This window comes from Pseudophryne corroboree, chromosome 5 (genome assembly GCF_028390025.1).
Source record: "Pseudophryne corroboree isolate aPseCor3 chromosome 5, aPseCor3.hap2, whole genome shotgun sequence".
NCBI lineage: Eukaryota > Metazoa > Chordata > Amphibia > Anura > Myobatrachidae > Pseudophryne > Pseudophryne corroboree.
Genome location: NC_086448.1, coordinates 625,328,419 through 625,354,029, shown reverse-complemented (window position 1 = coordinate 625,354,029; position 25,611 = coordinate 625,328,419). Strand labels below are relative to the sequence as shown.

Sequence of the window (25,611 nt, the reverse complement as noted above, 5' to 3'; positions counted from 1 at the left end):
AACCTTGTAATGCCGTGAGTAAAATACCAATCTTCATAGCAAATTTACTTGGCGCAGTCGCAGTGCGAACATTGCGCATGCGCAATTAGCGGAAAATCGCTGCGATGCGAAAAAAATTACCGAGCGAACAACTCGGAATGAAGGCCAATGATCATAGTAACATACAGAGAGAATGGGGTGAATATCCTGATAGCTTGTACTACAAAAAATTTAAATGTAAGTGATGGAACCTATGGTCAAACTGTGTACTGTATGTAAAAATCGGGACAGTAATATTCCATTCCCATCTTCTTTATAGTTTCCAGGCCTAGAGATGTGTGAAGTAGAGACCATTATAATAAAGTACAGTGTAGGCAGCATCTCGTTGTGTGAGCCATATTTCTGCTATTGCTAGAGGTTTGAGGTTGTTTGTGATAAAGAAGTCATGATGGATGTTAATTTGTTACAAAAAGAGCATGCATTCCATAACACACATTTAAGTGATTTAGGGGTATATGCAAACCGGACGACTTGCGCCTTTTTTCCGTCCGTTGTAAAATTCGACTGTATTCTAGAGATGAGCGGGTTCGGTTTCTTTGAATCCGAACCCGCACGAACTTCACTTTTTTTTCCACGGGTCCGAGCGACTCGGATCTTCCCGCCTTGCTCGGTTAACCCGAGCGCGCCCGAACGTCATCATGACGCTGTCGGATTCTCGCGAGGCTCGGATTCTATCGCGAGACTCGGATTCTATATAAGGAGCCGCGCGTCGCCGCCATTTTCACTCGTGCATTGAGATTGATAGGGAGAGGACGTGTCTGGCGTCCTCTCCATTAGAATAGAGATAGATAGATTAGATAGAGAGAGATTGTGCAGAGTCGCAGACAGAGTTAGTTTACCACAGTCAGTGACCAGTGCAGTTGCTAGTTAACTTTTATTTAATATAATATATCCGTTCACTTCTCTCTGCTATATCCGTTCTCTGCCTGAAAAAAAAAACGATACACAGCACAGTCAGTCACACAGTGTGACTCAGTCTGTGTGCACTCAGCTCAGCCCAGTGTGCTGCACAGTCATCAATGTATAAATTAAAAGCTTATAATTAATTGTGGGGGAGACTGGGGAGCACTGCAGGTTGTTAGCAGGAGCCAGGAGTACAATTATATTAATTAACAGTGCACACTTTTGCTGCAGGAGTGGTGACCAGTGCCTGACCACCAGTATAGTATTGTTGTATACTACTAATATCTCTTTAAATATCAACCAGTCTATATTAGCAGCAGACACAGTACAGTGCGGTAGTTCACGGCTGTGGCTACCTCTGTGTCGGCACACGGCAGGCAGTCCGTCCGACCAGAATTGTATTATTTATTATTATATACCTACCACCTAACCGTGGTTTTTTTTTCATTCTTTATACCGTCATAGTGTCATCCTAATTGTTACGAGTATACTACTATCTCTTTATCAACCAGTGTACAGTGCGGTAGTTCACGGCTGTGGCTACCTCTGTGTCGGCACACGGCAGGCAGTCCGTCCGACCAGAATTGTATTATTTATTATTATATACCTACCACCTAACCGTGGTTTTTTTTTCATTCTTTATACCGTCATAGTGTCATCCTAATTGTTACGAGTATACTACTATCTCTTTATCAACCAGTGTACAGTGCGGTAGTTCACGGCTGTGGCTACCTCTGTGTCGGCACACGGCAGGCAGTCCGTCCGACCAGAATTGTATTATTTATTATTATATACCTACCACCTAACCGTGGTTTTTTTTTCATTCTTTATACCGTCATAGTGTCATCCTAATTGTTACGAGTATACTACTATCTCTTCATCAACCAGTGTACAGTGCGGTAGTTCACGGCTGTGGCTACCTCTGTGTCGGCACACGGCAGGCAGTCCGTCCGACCAGAATTGTATTATTTATTATTATATACCTACCACCTAACCGTGGTTTTTTTTTCATTCTTTATACCGTCATAGTGTCATCCTAATTGTTACGAGTATACTACTATCTCTTTATCAACCAGTGTACAGTGCGGTAGTTCACGGCTGTGGCTACCTCTGTGTCGGCACACGGCAGGCAGTCCGTCCGACCAGAATTGTATTATTTATTATTATATACCTACCACCTAACCGTGGTTTTTTTTTCATTCTTTATACCGTCATAGTGTCATCCTAATTGTTACGAGTATACTACTATCTCTTTATCAACCAGTGTACAGTGCGGTAGTTCACGGCTGTGGCTACCTCTGTGTCGGCAGTCGGCAGGCAGTCCGTCCATCCATAATTGTATTATTATTATAATATATACCACCTAACCGTGGTTTTTTTTTCATTCTTTATACCGTCATAGTGTCATACTAGTTGTTACGAGTATACTACTATCTCTTTATCAACCAGTGTACAGTGCGGTAGTTCACGGCTGTGGCTACCTCTGTGTCGGCAGTCGGCAGGCAGTCCGTCCATCCATAATTGTATTATTATTATAATATATACCACCTAACTGTGGTTTTTTTTGCATTCTTTATACCGTCGTCATAGTGTCATACTAGTTGTTACGAGTATACTACTATCTCTTTATCAACCAGTGTACAGTGCGGTAGTTCACGGCTGTGGCTACCTCTGTGTCGGCAGTCGGCAGGCAGTCCGTCCATCCATAATTGTATTATTATTATAATATATACCACCTAACCGTGGTTTTTTTTTCATTCTTTATACCGTCGTCATAGTGTCATACTAGTTGTTACGAGTATACTACTATCTCTTTATCAACCAGTGTACAGTGCGGTAGTTCACGGCTGTGGCTACCTCTGTGTCGGCAGTCGGCAGGCAGTCCGTCCATCCATAATTGTATTATTATTATAATATATACCACCTAACCGTGGTTTTTTTTTCATTCTTTATACCGTCGTCATAGTGTCATACTAGTTGTTACGAGTATACTACTATCTCTTTATCAACCAGTGTACAGTGCGGTAGTTCACGGCTGTGGCTACCTCTGTGTCGGCAGTCGGCAGGCAGTCCGTCCATCCATAATTGTATTATTATTATAATATATACCACCTAACCGTGGTTTTTTTTTCATTCTTTATACCGTCGTCATAGTGTCATACTAGTTGTTACGAGTATACTACTATCTCTTTATCAACCAGTGTACAGTGCGGTAGTTCACGGCTGTGGCTACCTCTGTGTCGGCAGTCGGCAGGCAGTCCGTCCATCCATAATTGTATTATTATTATAATATATACCACCTAACCGTGGTTTTTTTTTCATTCTTTATACCGTCGTCATAGTGTCATACTAGTTGTTACGAGTATACTACTATCTCTTTATCAACCAGTGTACAGTGCGGTAGTTCACGGCTGTGGCTACCTCTGTGTCGGCAGTCGGCAGGCAGTCCGTCCATCCATAATTGTATTATTATTATAATATATACCACCTAACCGTGGTTTTTTTTTCATTCTTTATACCGTCGTCATAGTGTCATACTAGTTGTTACGAGTATACTACTATCTCTTTATCAACCAGTGTACAGTGCGGTAGTTCACGGCTGTGGCTACCTCTGTGTCGGCAGTCGGCAGGCAGTCCGTCCATCCATAATTGTATTATTATTATAATATATACCACCTAACCGTGGTTTTTTTTTCATTCTTTATACCGTCGTCATAGTGTCATACTAGTTGTTACGAGTATACTACTATCTCTTTATCAACCAGTGTACAGTGCGGTAGTTCACGGCTGTGGCTACCTCTGTGTCGGCAGTCGGCAGGCAGTCCGTCCATCCATAATTGTATTATTATTATAATATATACCACCTAACCGTGGTTTTTTTATACCACCTAACCGTGGCAGTCCGTCCATAATTGTATACTAGTATCCAATCCATCCATCTCCATTGTTTACCTGAGGTGCCTTTTAGTTCTGCCTATAAAATATGGAGAACAAAAAAGTTGAGGTTCCAAAATTAGGGAAAGATCAAGATCCACTTCCACCTCGTGCTGAAGCTGCTGCCACTAGTCATGGCCGAGACGATGAAATGCCAGCAACGTCGTCTGCCAAGGCCGATGCCCAATGTCATAGTACAGAGCATGTCAAATCCAAAACACCAAATATCAGAAAAAAAAGGACTCCAAAACCTAAAATAAAATTGTCGGAGGAGAAGCGTAAACTTGCCAATATGCCATTTACCACACGGAGTGGCAAGGAACGGCTGAGGCCCTGGCCTATGTTCATGGCTAGTGGTTCAGCTTCACATGAGGATGGAAGCACTCAGCCTCTCGCTAGAAAACTGAAAAGACTCAAGCTGGCAAAAGCACCGCAAAGAACTGTGCGTTCTTTGAAATCCCAAATCCACAAGGAGAGTCCAATTGTGTCGTTTGCGATGCCTGACCTTCCCAACACTGGACGTGAAGAGCATGCGCCTTCCACTATTTGCATGCCCCCTGCAAGTGCTGGAAGGAGCACCCGCAGTCCAGTTCCTGATAGTCAGATTGAAGATGTCAGTGTTGAAGTACACCAGGATGAGGAGGATATGGGTGTTGCTGGCGCTGGGGAGGAAATTGACCAGGAGGATTCTGATGGTGAGGTGGTTTGTTTAAGTCAGGCACCCGGGGAGACACCTGTTGTCCGTGGGAGGAATATGGCCGTTGACATGCCAGGTGAAAATACCAAAAAAATCAGCTCTTCGGTGTGGAGGTATTTCACCAGAAATGCGGACAACAGGTGTCAAGCCGTGTGTTCCCTTTGTCAAGCTGTAATAAGTAGGGGTAAGGACGTTAACCACCTCGGAACATCCTCCCTTATACGTCACCTGCAGCGCATTCATAATAAGTCAGTGACAAGTTCAAAAACTTTGGGTGACAGCGGAAGCAGTCCACTGACCAGTAAATCCCTTCCTCTTGTAACCAAGCTCACGCAAACCACCCCACCAACTCCCTCAGTGTCAATTTCCTCCTTCCCCAGGAATGCCAATAGTCCTGCAGGCCATGTCACTGGCAAGTCTGACGAGTCCTCTCCTGCCTGGGATTCCTCCGATGCATCCTTGCGTGTAACGCCTACTGCTGCTGGCGCTGCTGTTGTTGCCGCTGGGAGTCGATGGTCATCCCAGAGGGGAAGTCGTAAGCCCACTTGTACTACTTCCAGTAAGCAATTGACTGTTCAACAGTCCTTTGCGAGGAAGATGAAATATCACAGCAGTCATCCTACTGCAAAGCGGATAACTGAGTCCTTGACAACTATGTTGGTGTTAGACGTGCGTCCGGTATCCGCCGTTAGTTCACAGGGAACTAGACAATTTATTGAGGCAGTGTGCCCCCGTTACCAAATACCATCTAGGTTCCACTTCTCTAGGCAGGCGATACCGAGAATGTACACGGACGTCAGAAAAAGACTCACCAGTCTCCTAAAAAATGCAGTTGTACCCAATGTCCACTTAACCACGGACATGTGGACAAGTGGAGCAGGGCAGGGTCAGGACTATATGACTGTGACAGCCCACTGGGTAGATGTATGGACTCCCGCCGCAAGAACAGCAGCGGCGGCACCAGTAGCAGCATCTCGCAAACGCCAACTCTTTCCTAGGCAGGCTACGCTTTGTATCACCGCTTTCCAGAATACGCACACAGCTGAAAACCTCTTACGGCAACTGAGGAAGATCATCGCGGAATGGCTTACCCCAATTGGACTCTCCTGTGGATTTGTGGCATCGGACAACGCCAGCAATATTGTGTGTGCATTAAATATGGGCAAATTCCAGCACGTCCCATGTTTTGCACATACCTTGAATTTGGTGGTGCAGAATTTTTTAAAAAACGACAGGGGCGTGCAAGAGATGCTGTCGGTGGCCAGAAAAATTGCGGGACACTTTCGGCGTACAGGCACCACGTACAGAAGACTGGAGCACCACCAAAAACTACTGAACCTGCCCTGCCATCATCTGAAGCAAGAAGTGGTAACGAGGTGGAATTCAACCCTCTATATGCTTCAGAGGTTGGAGGAGCAGCAAAAGGCCATTCAAGCCTATACAATTGAGCACGATATAGGAGATGGAATGCACCTGTCTCAAGTGCAGTGGAGAATGATTTCAACGTTGTGCAAGGTTCTGATGCCCTTTGAACTTGCCACACGTGAAGTCAGTTCAGACACTGCCAGCCTGAGTCAGGTCATTCCCCTCATCAGGCTTTTGCAGAAGAAGCTGGAGGCATTGAAGAAGGAGCTAACACGGAGCGATTCCGCTAGGCATGTGGGACTTGTGGATGCAGCCCTTAATTCGCTTAACAAGGATTCACGGGTGGTCAATCTGTTGAAATCAGAGCACTACATTTTGGCCACCGTGCTCGATCCTAGATTTAAAGCCTACCTTGGATCTCTCTTTCCGGCAGACACAGGTCTGCTGGGGTTGAAAGACCTGCTGGTGACAAAATTGTCAAGTCAAGCGGAACGCGACCTGTCAACATCTCCTCCTTCACATTCTCCCGCAACTGGGGGTGCGAGGAAAAGGCTCAGAATTCCGAGCCCACCCGCTGGCGGTGATGCAGGGCAGTCTGGAGCGACTGCTGATGCTGACATCTGGTCCGGACTGAAGGACCTGCCAACGATTACGGACATGTCGTCTACTGTCACTGCATATGATTCTCTCAACATTGATAGAATGGTGGAGGATTATATGAGTGACCGCATCCAAGTAGGCACGTCACACAGTCCGTACTTATACTGGCAGGAAAAAGAGGCAATTTGGAGGCCCTTGCACAAACTGGCTTTATTCTACCTAAGTTGCCCTCCCACAAGTGTGTACTCCGAAAGAGTGTTTAGTGCCGCCGCTCACCTTGTCAGCAATCGGCGTACGAGGTTACATCCAGAAAATGTGGAGAAGATGATGTTCATTAAAATGAATTATAATCAATTCCTCCGCGGAGACATTGACCAGCAGCAATTGCCTCCACAAAGTACACAGGGAGCTGAGATGGTGGATTCCAGTGGGGACGAATTGATAATCTGTGAGGAGGGGGATGTACACGGTGATATATCGGAGGGTGAAGATGAGGTGGACATCTTGCCTCTGTAGAGCCAGTTTGTGCAAGGAGAGATTAATTGCTTCTTTTTTGGGGGGGGTCCAAACCAACCCGTCATATCAGTCACAGTCGTGTGGCAGACCCTGTCACTGAAATGATGGGTTGGTTAAAGTGTGCATGTCCTGTTTTGTTTATACAACATAAGGGTGGGTGGGAGGGCCCAAGGATAATTCCATCTTGCACCTCTTTTTTCTTTTCTTTTTCTTTGCATCATGTGCTGATTGGGGAGGGTTTTTTGGAAGGGACATCCTGCGTGACACTGCAGTGCCACTCCTAGATGGGCCCGGTGTTTGTGTCGGCCACTAGGGTCGCTAATCTTACTCACACAGCTACCTCATTGCGCCTCTTTTTTTCTTTGCGTCATGTGCTGTTTGGGGAGGGTTTTTTGGAAGGGACATCCTGCGTGACACTGCAGTGCCACTCCTAGATGGGCCCGGTGTTTGTGTCGGCCACTAGGGTCGCTAATCTTACTCACACAGTCAGCTACCTCATTGCGCCTCTTTTTTTCTTTGCGTCATGTGCTGTTTGGGGAGGGTTTTTTGGAAGGGCCATCCTGCGTGACACTGCAGTGCCACTCCTAGATGGGCCCGGTGTTTGTGTCGGCCACTAGGGTCGCTAATCTTACTCACACAGCTACCTCATTGCGCCTCTTTTTTTCTTTGCGTCATGTGCTGTTTGGGGAGGGTTTTTTGGAAGGGCCATCCTGCGTGACACTGCAGTGCCACTCCTAGATGGGCCCGGTGTTTGTGTCGGCCACTAGGGTCGCTAATCTTACTCACACAGCTACCTCATTGCGCCTCTTTTTTTCTTTGCGTCATGTGCTGTTTGGGGAGGGTTTTTTGGAAGGGACATCCTGCGTGACACTGCAGTGCCACTCCTAGATGGGCCCGGTGTTTGTGTCGGCCACTAGGGTCGCTTATCTTACTCACACAGCGACCTCGGTGCAAATTTTAGGACTAAAAATAATATTGTGAGGTGTGAGGTATTCAGAATAGACTGAAAATGAGTGTAAATTATGGTTTTTGAGGTTAATAATACTTTGGGATCAAAATGACCCCCAAATTCTATGATTTAAGCTGTTTTTTAGTGTTTTTGGAAAAAAACACCCGAATCCAAAACACACCCGAATCCGACAAAAATAATTCGGTGAGGTTTTGCCAAAACGCGTTCGAACCCAAAACACGGCCGCGGAACCGAACCCAAAACCAAAACACAAAACCCGAAAAATTTCAGGCGCTCATCTCTACTGTATTCGACAGCCGCAGCCCTCCCGCCGGGACCATGAATTCAACATATTCAACACAAAACGCATTCGACACTCCCCTTGTCGAATAACGGACCAATCGTCGAGTAGTGGGCGTCCTGAATTCGACTTCCCGCCGTTTTGAGCCCTTTATTAGGGCTTGTTTGCTGCGTGTTCAGCAGCCATTTTGTGAACCTGCAGAGAGGTGTGTGGAGGTGCAGAGCTAGCAAATTGGTTGTTTGCTGTGGTATCGTTTGGACACCCAGCAGGCTTTAATCCAGGACAGACAAGAGGATACCTGTTACCCCGGAGGAGAGTCGTTTTTGGAGCGATTTCTACATTTTTAGGTAAGTACCACATGTGGGTCTGGTGTTGCATGTATGTGTTTGTGTAGTGGGGGTTGCCGTGTACATGTGGCGTTGCTTTGGGGTGTTTGGGGTATGTATATATATGTGTGCAGGTATGTGTATAGCTCCTGCTTGTATTGCTGTATTTTTTTGGGGAGTTTTGTGTTTTGGGGTAGTTTTTCACGTTTTTTTTTCCCTTCATAAAATGACTTTTTGGGTCATGCTTTTGCATTGGTGTACCTCCAGCATGTGCAGGGATGCTTTTTGGCTTGTTTGGGGTGAATTTAGAGAAAGTCGGTATCCATGCGGTCGACATGTCATGTCGTTTGTTTGCCAAACATGTTTTATTGCTCCTATTTTAGCACTGGTGTACCTCCAGCATGTGCAGGGATGCTTTTTTGCTTGTTTGGGGTGACTTTGAGCGAGTTTGTGTCAGCCATGCGGTCGACATGTCATGTCGTTTGTTTGCCAAACATGTTTTTTTGCTCCTATTTTAGCACTGGTGTACCTCCAGCATGTGCAGGGATGCTTTTTGGTTTGGGGTGACTTTGAGCGAGTTTGTGTCAGCCATGCGGTCGACATGTCATGTCGTTTGTTTGCCAAAACAGGTTTGTTTGCTCCTATTTTAGCACTGGTTGACCTCCAGCATGTGCAGGGATGCTTTTTGGCTTGTTTGGGGTGACTGTGTTTGTCAGCCATTTTGTTTGTGTCAGCCATTTTGTTTGTGTCAGCCATTTTGTGTTAGCACTGGTTGACCTCCAGCATGTGCAGGGATGCTTGTACGGGGGTTTTTGCTTATTTGGCTGTTTTTTTTTTTCTATTTTTTTTTTTTTATGTGTGTTTGGTCCTGCTTGAGAACTGGAGTCCCAGCAGCATGACGTGTGGTTGCATGTAATTTTGTAATGTGTGTTAAATTTGTTAAAAAAATAATTATTTTCTTTTTACAACAGAGATGTCCAGGGACAAGCAGGCCCGATCCCCCCCCCTTCCCCCCACCCCTCAGAAGAACTTTCCCTGCATAGCAACGAGGAGTGGGAGCCGACCCAGGAGGAGGATACGACCGACCAGGCATGCAGTGACCAGCCGCAGTCGTCAAGGGACCAAATGGATAAGTCAAAGAAAAAGAAAAAGCCTAGAAAGGTAAATACTGACAACACCTGCAGACACAATAGCATCCAACTTGACACACCCTAGTTTGCGCACTGCCATGCACACCTACAGGTATCTTTGCGCACTGCCAGGGATACTGACACTCACAGGTACATACCGATCTTATTAAATGCATGTTGTTGTTTTTTAATCCCTAAAGGCAAGAAGCCAGCCAGAGGAGCAGTCGGAGGAGGAAGCCTCTGGAGAAGATGCAGGACCGAAGAAGCCGCGTGGACCCAGATACACTGAGGCGGAAAACTGTGCCCTAGTGGATGGCGTCGACAGGTTCTACGACGTTCTGTATGGACCAAGGGCACAGACCACAGCAGCTAAGACCAAGTAAAACATCTGGGATGCCATCGCGAGACAAGTCACTGCAGTATCTGGAAACCGCCGGAGCACCAGAAACTGCATGAAACAGTACAGTGATTGCCGCAAACAGATCAAAAAGAAGATGGGGATTCAGCGCCGACATGAGACAGCTACGGGAGATGGTCTGGCTCTCAATCTGAAGTGGCTACCCTGGGAGGAGGTTATTAAAAGGCGCATGAACCCTGTCATGGTCCAAGGAGTTTGCGGAGGTGTGGACTCCAGCCGTCCTGCTGGCCTTCCCGAGGAGGAAGAACCGCCCAGAAGACGGAAGACGGCGGGAGATAAGCAGTCCAAAAGGAGGCCTGATGGTAAGAATACATTCACATGAGCTGTACTAAGTCTTTTTTTTTTTTGTAAAATGCCCAGAGGACATCACCTGCGCGCAGGACATCGCCAGCGCGCGGACCATCACATGCGCAGCAGGCATCGGCAGCAGCGCGCGGACCATCACCTGTGCAGCAAGCATCGGGAGCGCGCAGATCATCACCTGCGCGCCACACATCATCAGCGCGCAGAAAGTCACCTGTGCGCCAGACATCGTCAGCGCGCAGACCATCACCTGTGCGCCAGACATCAGTGCGCAGAACGTCACCTGTGCGCCAGACACCATTGGCAACCACACCACCAGATGGGTGCCAAACTACATCTCCTGCGCGCAGGCCATCACCAGATCGTCATCTCTCCAGGAGCTCTGGGACTGTGACCGAAGAGCCTCAACAAGACACTACCCTTGTGGACCCATCACCTGAACCGTTTGAGTCTACCGGGTTAACGGATGAGACTTTTCTTGGGTTTGAAGACAGCCGTGCAGAAGTATCCAGCCAGACCCTTGAAAAGTCTCCAGAATTGAGGACAAGCAAAGCTCCTGGAGCAGCGGCACCTCAGGATGGAGAAGGTTTGTATTTACTTTTGGGGGGGGGGGTGCACCAATTTTGTATAGTTTATTAACTTTCATTTTTTTTTTCTATTGCAAACAGAGGTGCCACGGACCAGCAGCGGACTTGCGTCGGGGATTGGTTCCTTCTACAGGCCGGATCTCCTACAGGATTCGTCAGAGGACGACGAGGTGGAAGTGCAGCAGCCTGCTGTTTCTACATCCCTGTGTGAGTAAATATCGAATTGTGAGCCTTCAAACAAATGTATGAATGTGTATACTAATTTCTAATTTTCTTTTCAGCTGCACAAATGCAATTGGTGGCAGACGTACAGGAAGGGCAGGATCCCTCAAATGTTCAGAGGGTACACACCCTGGCAGCCGAGATTACTTCCCGCCAGGATACTTACATGAATGTCGTTGGAACCAGACTGGACACCATTGAGAAGAAACAACTTGTGTTCCCTAATGCACACTTAGTGAGAAATAATAATACTACATAATAGTCAGATAATACGGAGATCTTAGTTGCGTATATCTGCAGATATAGGGTTAAGCCCCCAGGCCGTTCGGCAAGGCGTCTCCGTCACTGGGGGTCCCTAACACTAGGTATGGGTCCGGGGCGCAGGATCCCATCACGTCGGCACAGGTCGGCTACCCCAGGTTAGCACACAAGTGAAAGTTAATAGGGGTTAATAAGAAGCACAGAAGTGCTATGTAAGTGAAGTGCGATTAAAAGAATACAAAAATATATACAAAGTGATAGGGAAAATCCTAAGTGTTAATAAAGTGTTAGGGTGTGCCGACCTGAAGCCGCCCAGCCATACCGACATGTCGGTATGGCTGGGCGGCCTCAGGTCGGCACACACTAACACTTTATTAACACTTAGGATTTTCCCTATCACTTTGTATATATTTTTGTATTCTTTTAATCGCACTTCACTTACATAGCACTTCTGTGCTTCTTATTAACCCCTATAAACTTTCACTTGTGTGCTGACCTGGGGTAGCCGACCTGTGCCGACGTGATGGGATCCTGTGCCCCGGACCCATACCTAGTGTTAGGTACCCCCAGTGATGGAGACGCCTTGCCGAACGGCCTGGGGGCTTAACCCTATATCTGCAGATATACGCAACTAAGATCTCCGTATTATCTGACTATTATGTAGTATTATTATTTCTCACTCAGTGTGCATTAGGGAACACAAGTTGTTTTTTCTTACACAGAATTACCCCTCCCTTTTAGCACCTGAGTGACATCACAATCTGATTGAGCAGCTTTCCATTTTGTGCATCGCCATTGAGAAGATAATGGAGCAGATGGCAAACGGTCTGGTTGAAATGCAAAAGGCTCATGCCCACAGCACGGCCGAAATGCAAAAGACCAGACGAGAAGATCACAGGGAGACTATGGACATCCTTCACATTCTGGCCACATCCATCAACCGGCTGGTGGAGAACACATCATGCCTGGCACACAGCGTTGACAACATGTCGGAGAGCCAACGACATTCGGCATCCAGCCAACAGATCATCGCAACCACACTGCAGATAATGTACGATAAGCTCCCAGAGCCAGCTCATCAACACGCTGGTGATCCACCACTTCCGCCATCACAAGCCACATGGACGCCTCCTTCCCTTCCTCCACTACCATCCTGGTATAGACGGTCACAGCTGTACCAAGGATATACAGGGATGTACCCCACCCACCAGATGCCTCCACCACCAACACTGGCCGCAACATCTACACCCGCACGGGCACCGAGGCCAAGTCAACACACTCCCCAGCCGCCCAGGGCATCGACGCCCCATCAGGAGGAAGAAGAGGATCCGGACGGACAACCACCATAAGCCCGGTCGTATTGTTTTATTTACTCTTATGTTTTTCATGTATCCCTTTCTCTCCCTCCCATTAGTTTTTTTTTTTCTTACTATTGTTTTATATTTGTGTTGGGCTCCCCCACCCGTGACCGGGTACTACCAAGGAGCTTTATGTCTAGGCATACATGCGCGGGCATGTATGCGGGTACGTGTGGTAATGGATGAAAGCTCCTTGTGGCTACATGTATGATGGGCCAAAGAGCTATTCTGATACCACTTTTTTTTTTTTACAAAAAAAACTCCTTTTTGTATTGGTGTACAATAGGCTTTCACTGTTGTGTGAATTTACTATTCACTAGTGTTTATTTTTGGCTTATTCATAGGATTGGGTGGAAAATTGAAGTGGACGGCGTAGTTCGTGTTGTGCGTACCAAGGTGAGTAAAGCCATGTTTCAATGTATATATTCAAGAAACTTTGGACCGCCTTCCCTTGTGGAACCACACAGCCCAGCAATGGGTCATGCTGGTCTGTGTGGTTCCACAAGGGCAGGCGTGTCAAAGTGCTGACCACTGACACCACTATTCCACTTTGGACCGCCTGCCCTTGTGGAACCACACAGCCCAGCAATGGGTCATGCTGGGCTGTGTGGTTCCACAAGGGCAGGCGTGTCAAAGTGCTGACCACTGACACCACTATTCCACTTTGGACCGCCTGCCCTTGTGTGACTAAGATAAGTGACCCTAGTGGCCGACACAAACACCTGGCCCATCTAGGAGTGGCACTGCAGTGTCACGCAGGATGGCCCTTCCAAAAAACACTCCCCAAACAGCACATGACGCAAAGAAAAAAAGAGGCGCAATGAGGTAGCTGTGTGAGTAAGCTAAGCGACCCTAGTGGCCGACACAAACACCTGGCCCATCTAGGAGTGGCACTGCAGTGTCAGGCCGGATGGCCCTTCCAAAAAATACTCCCCAAACAGCACATGACGCAAAGAAGAAAAAAAAGGGGCGCAATGAGGTAGCTGTGTGACTAAGATAAGTGACCCTGGTGGCCGACACAAACACCTGGCCCATCTAGGAGTGGCACTGCAGTGTCACGCAGGATGGCCCTTCCAAAAAATACTCCCCAAACAGCACATGATGCAAAGAAGAAAAAAAAGAGGCGCAATGAGGTAGCTGTGTGACTAAGATAAGCGACCCTAGTGGCCGACACAAACACCTGGCCCATCTAGGAGTGGCACTGCAGTGTCACGCAGGATGGCCCTTCCATAAAACACTCCCCAAACAGCACATGACGCAAAGAAAAATAAAAGAAAAAAGAGGTGCAAGATGGAATTGTCCTTGGGCCCTCCCACCCACCCTTATGTTGTATAAACAGGACATGCACACTTTAACCAACCCATCATTTCAGTGACAGGGTCTGCCACACGACTGTGACTGAAATGACGGGTTGGTTTGGACCCCCACCAAAAAAGAAGCAATTAATCTCTCCTTGCACAAACTGGCTCTACAGAGGCATGATGTCCACCTCATCATCATCCTCCGGTTCATCACCGTGTACATCCCCCTCCTCACAGATTATCAATTCGTCCCCACTGGAATCCACCATCACAGCTCCCTGTGTACTTTGTGGAGGCAATTGCTGCTGGTGAATGTCTTCATGGAGGAATTGATTATAATTTATTTTAATGAACATCATCTTCTCCACATTTTCTGGAAGTAACCTCGTACGCCGATTGCTGACAAGGTGAGCGGCGGCACTAAACACTGTTTCGGAGTACACACTTGTGGGAGGGCAACTTAGGTAGAATAAAGCCAGTTTGTGCAAGGGCCTCCAAATTGCCTCTTTTTCCTGCCAGTATACGTACGGACTGTCTGACGTGCCTACTTGGATGTGGTCACTCATATAATCCTCCACCATTCTTTCAATGGTGAGAGAATCATATGCAGTGACAGTAGACGACATGTCCGTAATCGTTGTCAGGTCCTTCAGTCCGGACCAGATGTCAGCATCAGCAGTCGCTCCAGACTGCCCTGCATCACCGCCAGCGGGTGGGCTCGGAATTCTGAGCCTTTTCCTCGCACCCCCAGTTGCGGGAGAATGTGAAGGAGGAGATGTTGACAGGTCGCGTTCCGCTTGACTTGACAATTTTCTCACCAGCAGTTCTTTGAACCCCTGCAGACTTGTGTCTGCCGGAAAGAGAGATACAACGTAGGTTTTAAATCTAGGATCGAGCACGGTGGCCAAAATGTAGTGCTCTGATTTCAACAGATTGACCACCCGTGAATCCTTGTTAAGCGAATTAAGGGCTCCATCCACAAGTCCCACATGCCTAGCGGAATCGCTCAGTGTTAGCTCCTCCTTCAATGTCTCCAGCTTCTTCTGCAAAAGCCTGATGAGGGGAATGACCTGACTCAGGCTGGCAGTGTCTGAACTGACTTCACGTGTGGCAAGTTCAAAAGGTTGCAGAACCTTGCACAACGTTGAAATCATTCTCCACTGCGCTTGAGACAGGTGCATTCCACCTCCTATATCGTGGTCAGTTGTATAGGCTTGAATGGCCTTTTGCTGCTCCTCCAACCTCTGAAGCATATAGAGGGTTGAATTCCACCTCGTTACCACTTCTTGCTTCAGATGATGGCAGGGCAGGTTCAGGCGTTTTTGGTGGTGCTCCAGTCTTCTGTACGTGGTGCCTGTACGCCGAAAGTGTCCCGCAATTCTTCTTGCCACCGACAGCATCTCTTGCACGCCCCTCTCGTTTTTTAAATAATTCTGCACCACCAAATTCAAGGTATGTGCAAAACATGGGACGTGCTGGAATTTGCCCATATTTAATGCACACACAATATTGCTGGCCTTGTCCGATGCCACAAATCCACAGGAGAGCCCAATTGGGGTAAGCCATTCTGCAATGATCTTCCTCAGTTGCCGTAAGAGGTTTTCAGCTGTGTGCGTATTCTGGAAAGCGGTGATACAAAGCGTAGCCTGCCTAGGAAAGAGTTGGCATTTGCGAGATGCTGCTACTGGTGCCGCCGCTGCTGTTCTTGCGGCGGGAGTCAATACATCTACCCAGTGGGCTGTCACAGTCATATAGTCCTGAGTCTGCCCTGCTCCACTTGTCCACATGTCCGTGGTTAAGTGGACATTGGGTACAACTGCATTTTTTAGGACACTGGTGACTCTTTTTCTGAGGTCTGTGTACATTTTCGGTATCGCCTGCCTAGAGAAATGGAACCTAGATGGTATTTGGTACCGGGGACACATTACCTCAATCAAGTCTATAGTTGGCTCTGCAGTAATGATGGCTACCGGAACCACGTTTCTCACCGCCCAGGATGCCAAGGCCTCAGTTATCCGCTTTGCAGCAGGATGACTGCTGTGATATTTCATCTTCCTCGCAAAGGACTGTTGGACAGTCAATTGCTTGGTGGAAGTAGTAAAAGTCGTCTTACGACTTCCCCTCTGGGATGACGATCGACTCCCAGCAGCAACAACAGCAGCGCCAGCAGCAGTAGGCGTTACACGCAAGGATGCATCGGAGGAATCCCAGGCAGGAGAGGACTCGTCAGAATTGCCAGTGACATGGCCTGCAGGACTATTGGCATTCCTGGGGAAGGAGGAAATTGACACTGAGGGAGTTGGTGGGGTGGTTTGCGTGAGCTTGGTTACAAGAGGAAGGGATTTACTGGTCAGTGGACTGCTTCCGCTGTCGCCCAAAGTTTTTGAACTTGTCACTGACTTATGATGAATGCGCTGCAGGTGACGTATAAGGGAGGATGTTCCGAGGTGGTTAACGTCCTTACCCCTACTTATTACAGCTTGACAAAGGCAACACACGGCTTGACACCTGTTGTCCGCATTTCTGTTGAAATACTTCCACACCGAAGAGCTGATTTTTTTGGTATTTTCACCAGGCATGTCAATGGCCATATTCCTCCCACGGACAACAGGTGTCTCCCCGGGTGCCTGACTTAAACAAACCACCTCACCATCAGAATCCTCCTTGTCAATTTCCTCCCCAGCGCCAGCAACACCCATATCCTCCTCATCCTGGTGTACTTCAACACTGACATCTTCAATCTGACTATCAGGAACTGGACTGCGGGTGCTCCTTCCAGCACTTGCAGGGGGCGTGCAAATGGTGGAAGGCGCATGCTCTTCACGTCCAGTGTTGGGAAGGTCAGGCATCGCAAACGACACAATTGGACTCTCCTTGTGGATTTGTGATTTCGAAGAACGCACAGTTCTTTGCTGTGCTTTTGCCAGCTTAAGTCTTTTCATTTTTCTAGCGAGAGGCTGAGTGCTTCCATCCTCATGTGAAGCTGAACCACTAGCCATGAACATAGGCCAGGGCCTCAGCCGTTCCTTGCCACTCCGTGTGGTAAATGGCATATTGGCAAGTTTACGCTTCTCCGACGATTTTATTTTAGATTTTTGAGTCCTTTTTTTACTGATATTTTGTGTTTTGGATTTTACATGCTCTGTACTATGACATTGGGCATCGGCCTTGGCAGACGACGTTGATGGAATTTCATCGTCTCGGCCATGACTAGTGGCAGCAGCTTCAGCACGAGGTGGAAGTGGATCTTGATCTTTCCCTATTTTTGGAACCTCAACATTTTTGTTCTCCATATTTTAATAGGCACAACTAAAAGGCACCTCAGGTAAACAATGGAGATGGATGGATACTAGTATACTTATGGATGACGAGTGACTGACGACACAGAGGTAGCTACAGCCGTGGACTACCGTACTGCGTCTGCTAGTATAGAAATGATAATGATATAAAAAATATATATATATCACTACTGCAGGTATATATAATATGATGACGGACCTGCTGGACACTGTCAGCAGACTCCTAAACTACTAGTATGAAGAAGATAGAAAAAAAAACACCACCACAGGTAGGTATACAATTATGGACGAGCACTGACGACACAGAGGTAGCTACAGCCGTGGACTACCGTACTGCGTCTGCTAGTATAGAGATGATAATGATATAAAAAAAATATATATATCACTACTGCAGGTATATATAATATAATGACGGACCTGCTGGACACTGTCAGCAGACTCCTAAACTACTAGTATGAAGAAGATAGAAAAAAAAACCCCACCACAGGTAGGTATACAATTATGGACGAGCACTGACGACACAGAGGTAGCTACAGCCGTGGACTACCGTACTGCGTCTGCTAGTATAGAGATGATAATGATATAAAAAATATATATATATATATCACTACTGCAGGTATATATAATATAATGACGGACCTGCTGGACACTGTCAGCAGACTCCTAAACTACTAGTATGAAGAAGATAGAAAAAAAACCCCACCACAGGTAGGTATACAATTATGGACGAGCACTGACGACACAGAGGTAGCTACAGCTGTGGACTACCGTACTGCGTCTGCTAGTATAGAGATGATAATGATATAAAAAATATATATATATCACTACTGCAGGTATATATAATATAATGACGGACCTGCTGGACACTGTCAGCAGACTCCTAAACTACTAGTATGAAGAAGATAGAAAAAAAAAACCACCACAGGTAGGTATACAATTATGGACGAGCACTGACGACACAGAGGTAGCTACAGCCGTGGACTACCGTACTGCGTCTGCTAGTATAGAGATGATAATGATATAAAAAAAATATATATATCACTACTGCAGGTATATATAATATAATGACGGACCTGCTGGACACTGTCAGCAGACTCCTAAACTACTAGTATGAAGAAGATAGAAAAAAAAACCCCACCACAGGTAGGTATACAATTATGGACGAGCACTGACGACACAGAGGTAGCTACAGCCGTGGACTACCGTACTGCGTCTGCTAGTATAGAGATGATAATGATATAAAAAATATATATATATATATCACTACTGCAGGTATATATAATATAATGACGGACCTGCTGGACACTGTCAGCAGACTCCTAAACTACTAGTATGAAGAAGATAGAAAAAAAACCCCACCACAGGTAGGTATACAATTATGGACGAGCACTGACGACACAGAGGTAGCTACAGCCGTGGACTACCATACTGCGTCTGCTAGTATAGAGATGATAATGATATAAAAAATATATATATATCACTACTGCAGGTATATATAATATAATGACGGACCTGCTGGACACTGTCAGCAGACTCCTAAACTACTAGTATGAAGAAGATAGAAAAAAAACCCCACCACAGGTAGGTATACAATTATGGACGAGCACTGACGACACAGAGGTAGCCACAGCCGTGGACTACCGTACTGCGTCTGCTAGTATAGAGATGATAATGATATAAAAAATATATATATATCACTACTGCAGGTATATATAATATAATGACGGACCTGCTGGACACTGTCAGCAGACTCCTAAACTTCTAGTATGAAGAAGATAGAAAAAAAAACCCCCACCACAGGTAGGTATACAATTATGGACGAGCACTGACGACACAGAGGTAGCCACAGCCGTGGACTACCGTACTGCGTCTGCTAATATAGAGATGATAAAGATGATAGAGATGAACAAAAAAAATATAACACTACTGCAGGTAAATATTTATATAATATAATGAATGACGGACCTGCTGGACACTGTCAGCAGAATGCGTTTATAGAATAAAAAAAAAAAACACCACAGGAGTGTTTGTTTAACTTTTTCAGGCAGACAATATACTGGTGGTCACTGGTCAGTCACACTGGCAGCAAAAGTGTGCACTGTACTCCTGTTATTAACTGCACCCCAGTCTCCCCCACAATTCAGCTGTGTGAGCAGTGAGCACTCAGCACAGTCAGATATACATAGATGATATTATCATGCAGCACACTGAGGCTGAGCACAGATATAGTATGTGACTGTGTATCGTTTTTTTTCAGGCAGAGAACGGATTATAAATAAAACTGGTGGTCACTGGTCACTATCAGCAAAACTCTGCACTGTACTGAGTACTCCTAATGCTCCCCAAGTAGTAAATCAAGTGTCTCTCTAATCTATTCTACACGGAGAGGACGCCAGCCACGTCCTCTCCCTATCAATCTCAATGCACGTGTGAAAATGGCGGCGACGCGCGGCTCCTTATATAGAATCCGAGTCTCGCGATAGAATCCGAGCCTTGCGAGAATCCGACAGCGGGATGATGACGTTCGGGCGCGCTCTGGTTAACCGAGCAAGGCGGGAAGATCCGAGTCTGCCTCGGACCCGTGTAAACAGGCTGAAGTTCGGGGGGGTTCGGATTCCGAGGAACCGAACCCGCTCATCTCTAATTTTTATATGTTATATGTGAGTGCAATTGTCTATTAATATGTGTGTATAGTTTTATACTCTATAGCACTATGGGGGTCATCCCGAGTTGATCGCTAGCTGCATTCGTTCGCTGTGCAGCAATGATGCAAAAAAACGGCACTTCTGCGCATGCGTATGTGGCGCAATGCGCATGCGCGTCGTACAATTGCAACGAACAATGTAGTTTCACACAAGGTCTAACGAAGCTTTTCAGTCGCACTGCTGGCCGCAGAGTGATTGACAAGAAGAGGGCGTTTCTGGGTGTCAACTGTCCGTTTTCAGGGAATGTTCGGAAAAATGCAGGTGTGCCAGGAAAAATGCAGGCGTGGCTGGGCAAACGCAGGGCGTGTTCGTGACGTCAAAACAGAAACTGAGCAGTCTGAAGTGATCGCAAGCGCTGAGTAGGTATTGAGCTACTCTAAAACAGCACAAAAAAACTTTGCCGCCGCTCTGCGATCCTTCTGCTAAGCTAAAATACACTCCCAGTGGGAGGCGGCATAGCGTTTGCATGGCTGCTAAAAACTGCTAGCGAGCAAACAACTTGGTATGACTGGGATGCGGTCAAGATCCCGCCGGATTACTTGAAGTCACATAAGCACCCTGAGTTTTTTTAACTATTTGGTTAAGGATAGGCAGGGCTAGCCTTAGTGATGGACAGGTTGTGGTCAGGTTTGGGTAGGAGGAGTGTATACAGGGGTATATAGTTACAGGATTGGCAGCCATCTTCCTCTTGCCATTTTGGATGTCCTGAGGTACAGTGTCTGTTAGTGTTGCTGTTTATACTGTAATTGTGTTTTCATTTGCCCCCCTTCTACTGTTATTCCCCATATCAGATTGTGCTGCTTTTCATTTCCCCCAGCGCTAGGATGCACCGCCCGCGTAGGTCTGCCCCCCCCACGCTTGGCCGAGGCCGCGCACCCGCTTACCTCAGCGGGTTACCTCTGGCCTCGGGTGCGGGTGGTCCCTGCTCCTGCTGCCCTGCCTGCGCCTCCCACCAGACCGCTGCCTGTGCCGTTTCCAGGGTCTTACCCACTCAGTCTGGGCCCCGCTGCGCCCCCACAGACTCACTATTGGGTCCCACCTTTTGCGCACCCCCCTTATGCTTTGCATCAGGGTTCCATTGCCCAGCCTAATTGGCCTCCTGCTGTCGGGACGGTCGGTGGTGCCACGGGCAGAGTTCCTTTGTCCGCACCAGCGCCCCTTTCATATCTTTCCTTCCCCCATCCCTTCCCTTTGTTGCCTACCGTTTTCCCCCCGGCCGCCGCCGGTTTTGTTCCCCCCCTGCCCCCTACTTCTGTCTCCTCTTGGTGTCGGGGATGGCAGGCGGGTATCCCCACCTGGGAGGTCGTCCGTGACCCCTGCGGATGCAGGTTCTGGTGCCCTGCGGAGTCAGTCGCCAGCAAAGATGGCCAGGCCTTTGGAAGTGGGCGAAGCTGGGGCATCCCGGGTCCCCAAAGAGGAGTTGCCCGGTCCCGCAGCTGTGGCAGAAGAAGCAGGATGTCCCTCTGGAACGGGTGAGCAGGTTACTTATTCTTTTTCCAACAGTTCTTCTTCCAGTTCTTCTTCAGATACTAGGTCTTCTGGGTCCCCTAGGCTCCTGCGTAAATTAGCCAGGCTTATTGCGCATCGCATACACAAGAAGGATAAGAAAACCAAAGGTAAGGGTGCCCCAGTCGCGTTGGAGCCTCCCCTTTTTACGGAGATGGTCCACTGTGCTAACACGGTAGTCACTAGGGGTTTGCAGAAACGGATGAGGGAAAAGATCAGGAAGGGTAAATACAGTATGTTGACATGTTCACCCTTACGGATTACATGAGGAAAGCTTTCGATAAGGCCAAGAAAGTTGGGTGCATTGGCGAAAATGCATTTAGCAATTTCCATCAGTGGCTCCGCGGTTTTTTGGTATTTACGGCGTGCTATGCTGAGACGAGGCCTTCCGAGTATCATAACACTGTTATCTGATATCTGTTGCTGGTCCACGAAATGTACTTAACCTCCAAGGGTTACACGTGATGGGACTATGACGAGAAGTTCCGTCGCAACCAGGACGGTAACCCGACATTACCCTTGGGGTTTAAGGACGTTGAGGTGTGGCTTGAGGTCACACAACATGGTAAGCCTCTCACTGATTCCCAAGGCGTCAAACCAGTCTCGGGGGTCCGTCCGAGTCTGGTCCCTGGGAATTAAGGAAAGTGCTTTGCCTTCAATGACAACAAGAGTCCCTGGGGGTCGAGTTGACGTTTTCGCCACTCCTGCAAAGTGTGCGGTGGGGGTCATTTGGCCAAAGATTGTACTTCCACTCCTGGGTCCCGGCCCTCTGAGGCTGCTGAGGTGCCCGGAAGTGGAAAGTAAGGCATTTTCTCCTGTTAACGTTCCGGAATTAACCAACTGGTTGGTTTCTTATCCTAATGTCCCATCCAGTCTATTTTTGTTTGACGGTTTTCGTCAGTTTCAGGCTCCCCATTGCGGATTCGGTCCTCATTGTCTCCCGTCGCAATTTGAAGTCCGCGCGGGATTTTCCATTAGTGGTCTCCCACAAGGTTCAGGCTGAACTTGGGGCGCATGTGCGGCTCTTTCCCACTCCCTCCGTTGCCCCGGCTATGCATTTCTCCTCTCTGTGTGGTTCCCAAGAAGGCCCTGGGTCAATTCCGCCTCATTCAGCATTTGTCGCACCCCGTGGCGGTTCGGTAACGATGCCATCCTGGCTGAGTCCTGCAGGGTGTGCTATCAATCCTTTGCTGAGGCCCTTCAGTTGGTTAAAGTGGCGGGTCCCGGTGCCCTCATGGCCAAGTTGGACATTGAGTCCGCATTCCGCCTGCTTCCTATTCAGCCCGATTCCCTTCGTTTTCTCGGTTTTCGATTAGGGGGCAGTTTCTACGTCGACAGGTGCTTGCCGATGGGTTGTTCCATATCTTGTGCCTACTTTGAGAAATTCAGCTCTTTTTTGCATTGGTGCGTAGTGTCGGCCTCCGGTCACTCGGGGATTGCCCATTATTTCAGTTCGGTTTGCGGGGATGTCCTGGGTTTAGCACAGCGGTTGTTTGGTCTTCTTGGGGTGCCTGTGGCCCCTGATAAGACTGAGGGGCCCATGGGTTGCCTCAGTTATTTGGGCATTGAAATCGATTCGGGGGCCGGTTGCTGCCGGCTGCCCGCTGATAAGGTGCACAAATTGCTGGTTCTTATAGAGCAATGTCTCCTCAGTCGTAGGGTCAGATTACAATGGGTGCAATCATTGCTGGGATCTTTCAATTTTGCATGCAGGATCATACCCATGGGGCGTGTTTTTTGCCATAAACTTGAGAGGTCCATTGCTGGTGTTCGCAAACCTCACCATATGGTGTATATTTCGAGCGAGATTAGGGAGGATTTGCTGGTGTGGTCCACTTTTTTGGTTTCATTTAACCGGAAGGTGTTATGGCCAGCCGAGCGATGTTCCAACGCCGCATTACAGCTTTTTACTGATGCTGCCGGCGGTTCGGGCTGCGGGGCATTTTTCAGGAGTGAGTGGTGCGCTGCGCCTTGGCCTCTTTCATGGGTTACATGTGGTTTCACGAAGAACTTGCTTCTTTTGGAACTGTTCCCGTTTATTGTGGCTGTGGAATTGTGGTCACCTAGCTTGTCGGATCGGAGTATTGTGTTCCACTGCGACAATCTGGGTGTGGTACATGCTGTTAATAACCAACGCACGTCCTTTCCGCAGGCTTTGCGCTTGTTGCGTTATTTAGTGCTTAAATGCCTTAAGCATAATATCCATTTCACGGCTGCATATGTCCCGGGTGTAGACAATAGTATCGCTGATGCGCTTTCTCGTTTTGAGTTTGCAAAGTTCCGGGAGCTTGTTCCTGATGCAGCCTTGTGTGGTTTACCGGTACCACCCTTCCTTTGGAAGCTTGTTGACTAGGTTTGGTACGGTGGGAAGTTTCATGGCTGGTTGTCTCTGTTCGCTGAAGGACAGTATCTGGCGGATGTCAGTAGTGCACCCTGCTGCAGTGAGTGAGTCCTGTCCATGCGGGAGGGACTCCAGCTTGGGTCGCGGAAACCCAGCTTCAGTTGGTTGGTCTTGTGACCTGCCTGCTGGAGGTTTCAATGTGATATTCAGTTTTAGTTTGTTGCGCCTATTGCGCGAACCCAAAAATGTGTTTTACCCATTGGCTCTTGAGTGGCTAGCATCCAGGAATGGAGGGTGTGAAGTGAAATTTACATTTTCCTCCGAGGGGGCCGAGTTACAATTGGCATCATTCACTGTCCACGGGAGTTTTTTTGAGTTTTCTCCTTCACTTGGGTTCTTCTTTGTGCATGTTTTTCTTTACATCTCAATGTGTTGTGAATAATTGCTGATGTTAGGAATTTTCTTTTGCAGCTACATTCTGTCTCATAACAGATTTGGCTTATTGGCCATTCTTACATCTTTTGGGCTGAGAGGCATCCTATGGCGGGGTGAACATGTGATTTGTTTGGGGACAAGGTTGTCAGATGGCTGGGGGTTAGGGGCTTGTGTTGGGTTGGCTTGCTTCGGCTGCTGTTTCACTACGAACAAAGGTGGGGTCGGCCTGGCTGGATCGTCATTCACCTTGGGGGGAATGACATGGGTCGAGTCAAAGGCATCGACCTTATCCTGAGTATCAAGGCAGACCTAGTCGTGTTGCGAGCATCCTGGCCTCAGGTGACAGTGGTATTGTCTGACATTGTGCCCCGTTTCCACTGGCGGGGTGCGGTTCGTTTTTCCGCACTTGAGAAAGCTTGGAAGAAAGTTAATTCTGCTGTTTCTGTGTATGTGCAGGCAATAGGTGGTTTGGTGGTTAGGCACCTGCTTCTGGTTCACGGTTCTATAGGGAGGACGGTGTTCACCTTTCCCCTGTGGGTATTGGTGTGTTTTTGGAGAGTATTTTTCGAGTTTTGTCGGGTTGAGTTTGCTTTTGTTTTGGTTGGAGGCGGTCTGTGGTTTTTGGAAAACCTTGTTGTGGCGGAAAGTCGCTACCAGACAGCGGTCAAAGTTTACATAAGTGGTCATTGTGGGGCACCCCCTTTTGTTAGAACGAGTGTGTCCTCCCCTTGCGGGTGGACTACGGACGTTCCCGTGTAGTTTCGTCCAAGGCTCTGCTAGAGTGAAGGGTGTGAGTCCTGCACAGTGCGGTTTATGTTTTAGGAGGCGGTTGTGAGTCCCCTCCTAGTTTTAATTGGTTTTATTATAGTTGACTAGTGCTGGTGAGTTGGTAGCGCCTTTTCTTGCCATCCTCCAATATTTAATTTAAAATCCAGTTCATCAAACAATAAATACCAGTTTTGACCTTTTAAATCTTGCTGTTGGTGTCCGTGTGGTTATTTCATAGTGCTAAGCTAGCTATGTTATAAATGTAGTGTGTCAGAATAAAGTTATGGGTGACTTATGTGGATCCTTCCCAAAAAAGAAAGGATGTATTTTTATTGATTATTATGTGT

General features: G+C 47.6%; 1 long non-coding RNA gene across 1 annotated transcript in view; it reads left to right on the top strand.

The window, feature by feature from the left end:
• Positions 1-25,611, top strand: part of LOC134929272 (uncharacterized) — an 85,575-nt gene that overhangs the window by 46,011 nt on the left and 13,953 nt on the right. The gene's annotated exons all lie outside the window — the stretch shown is intronic.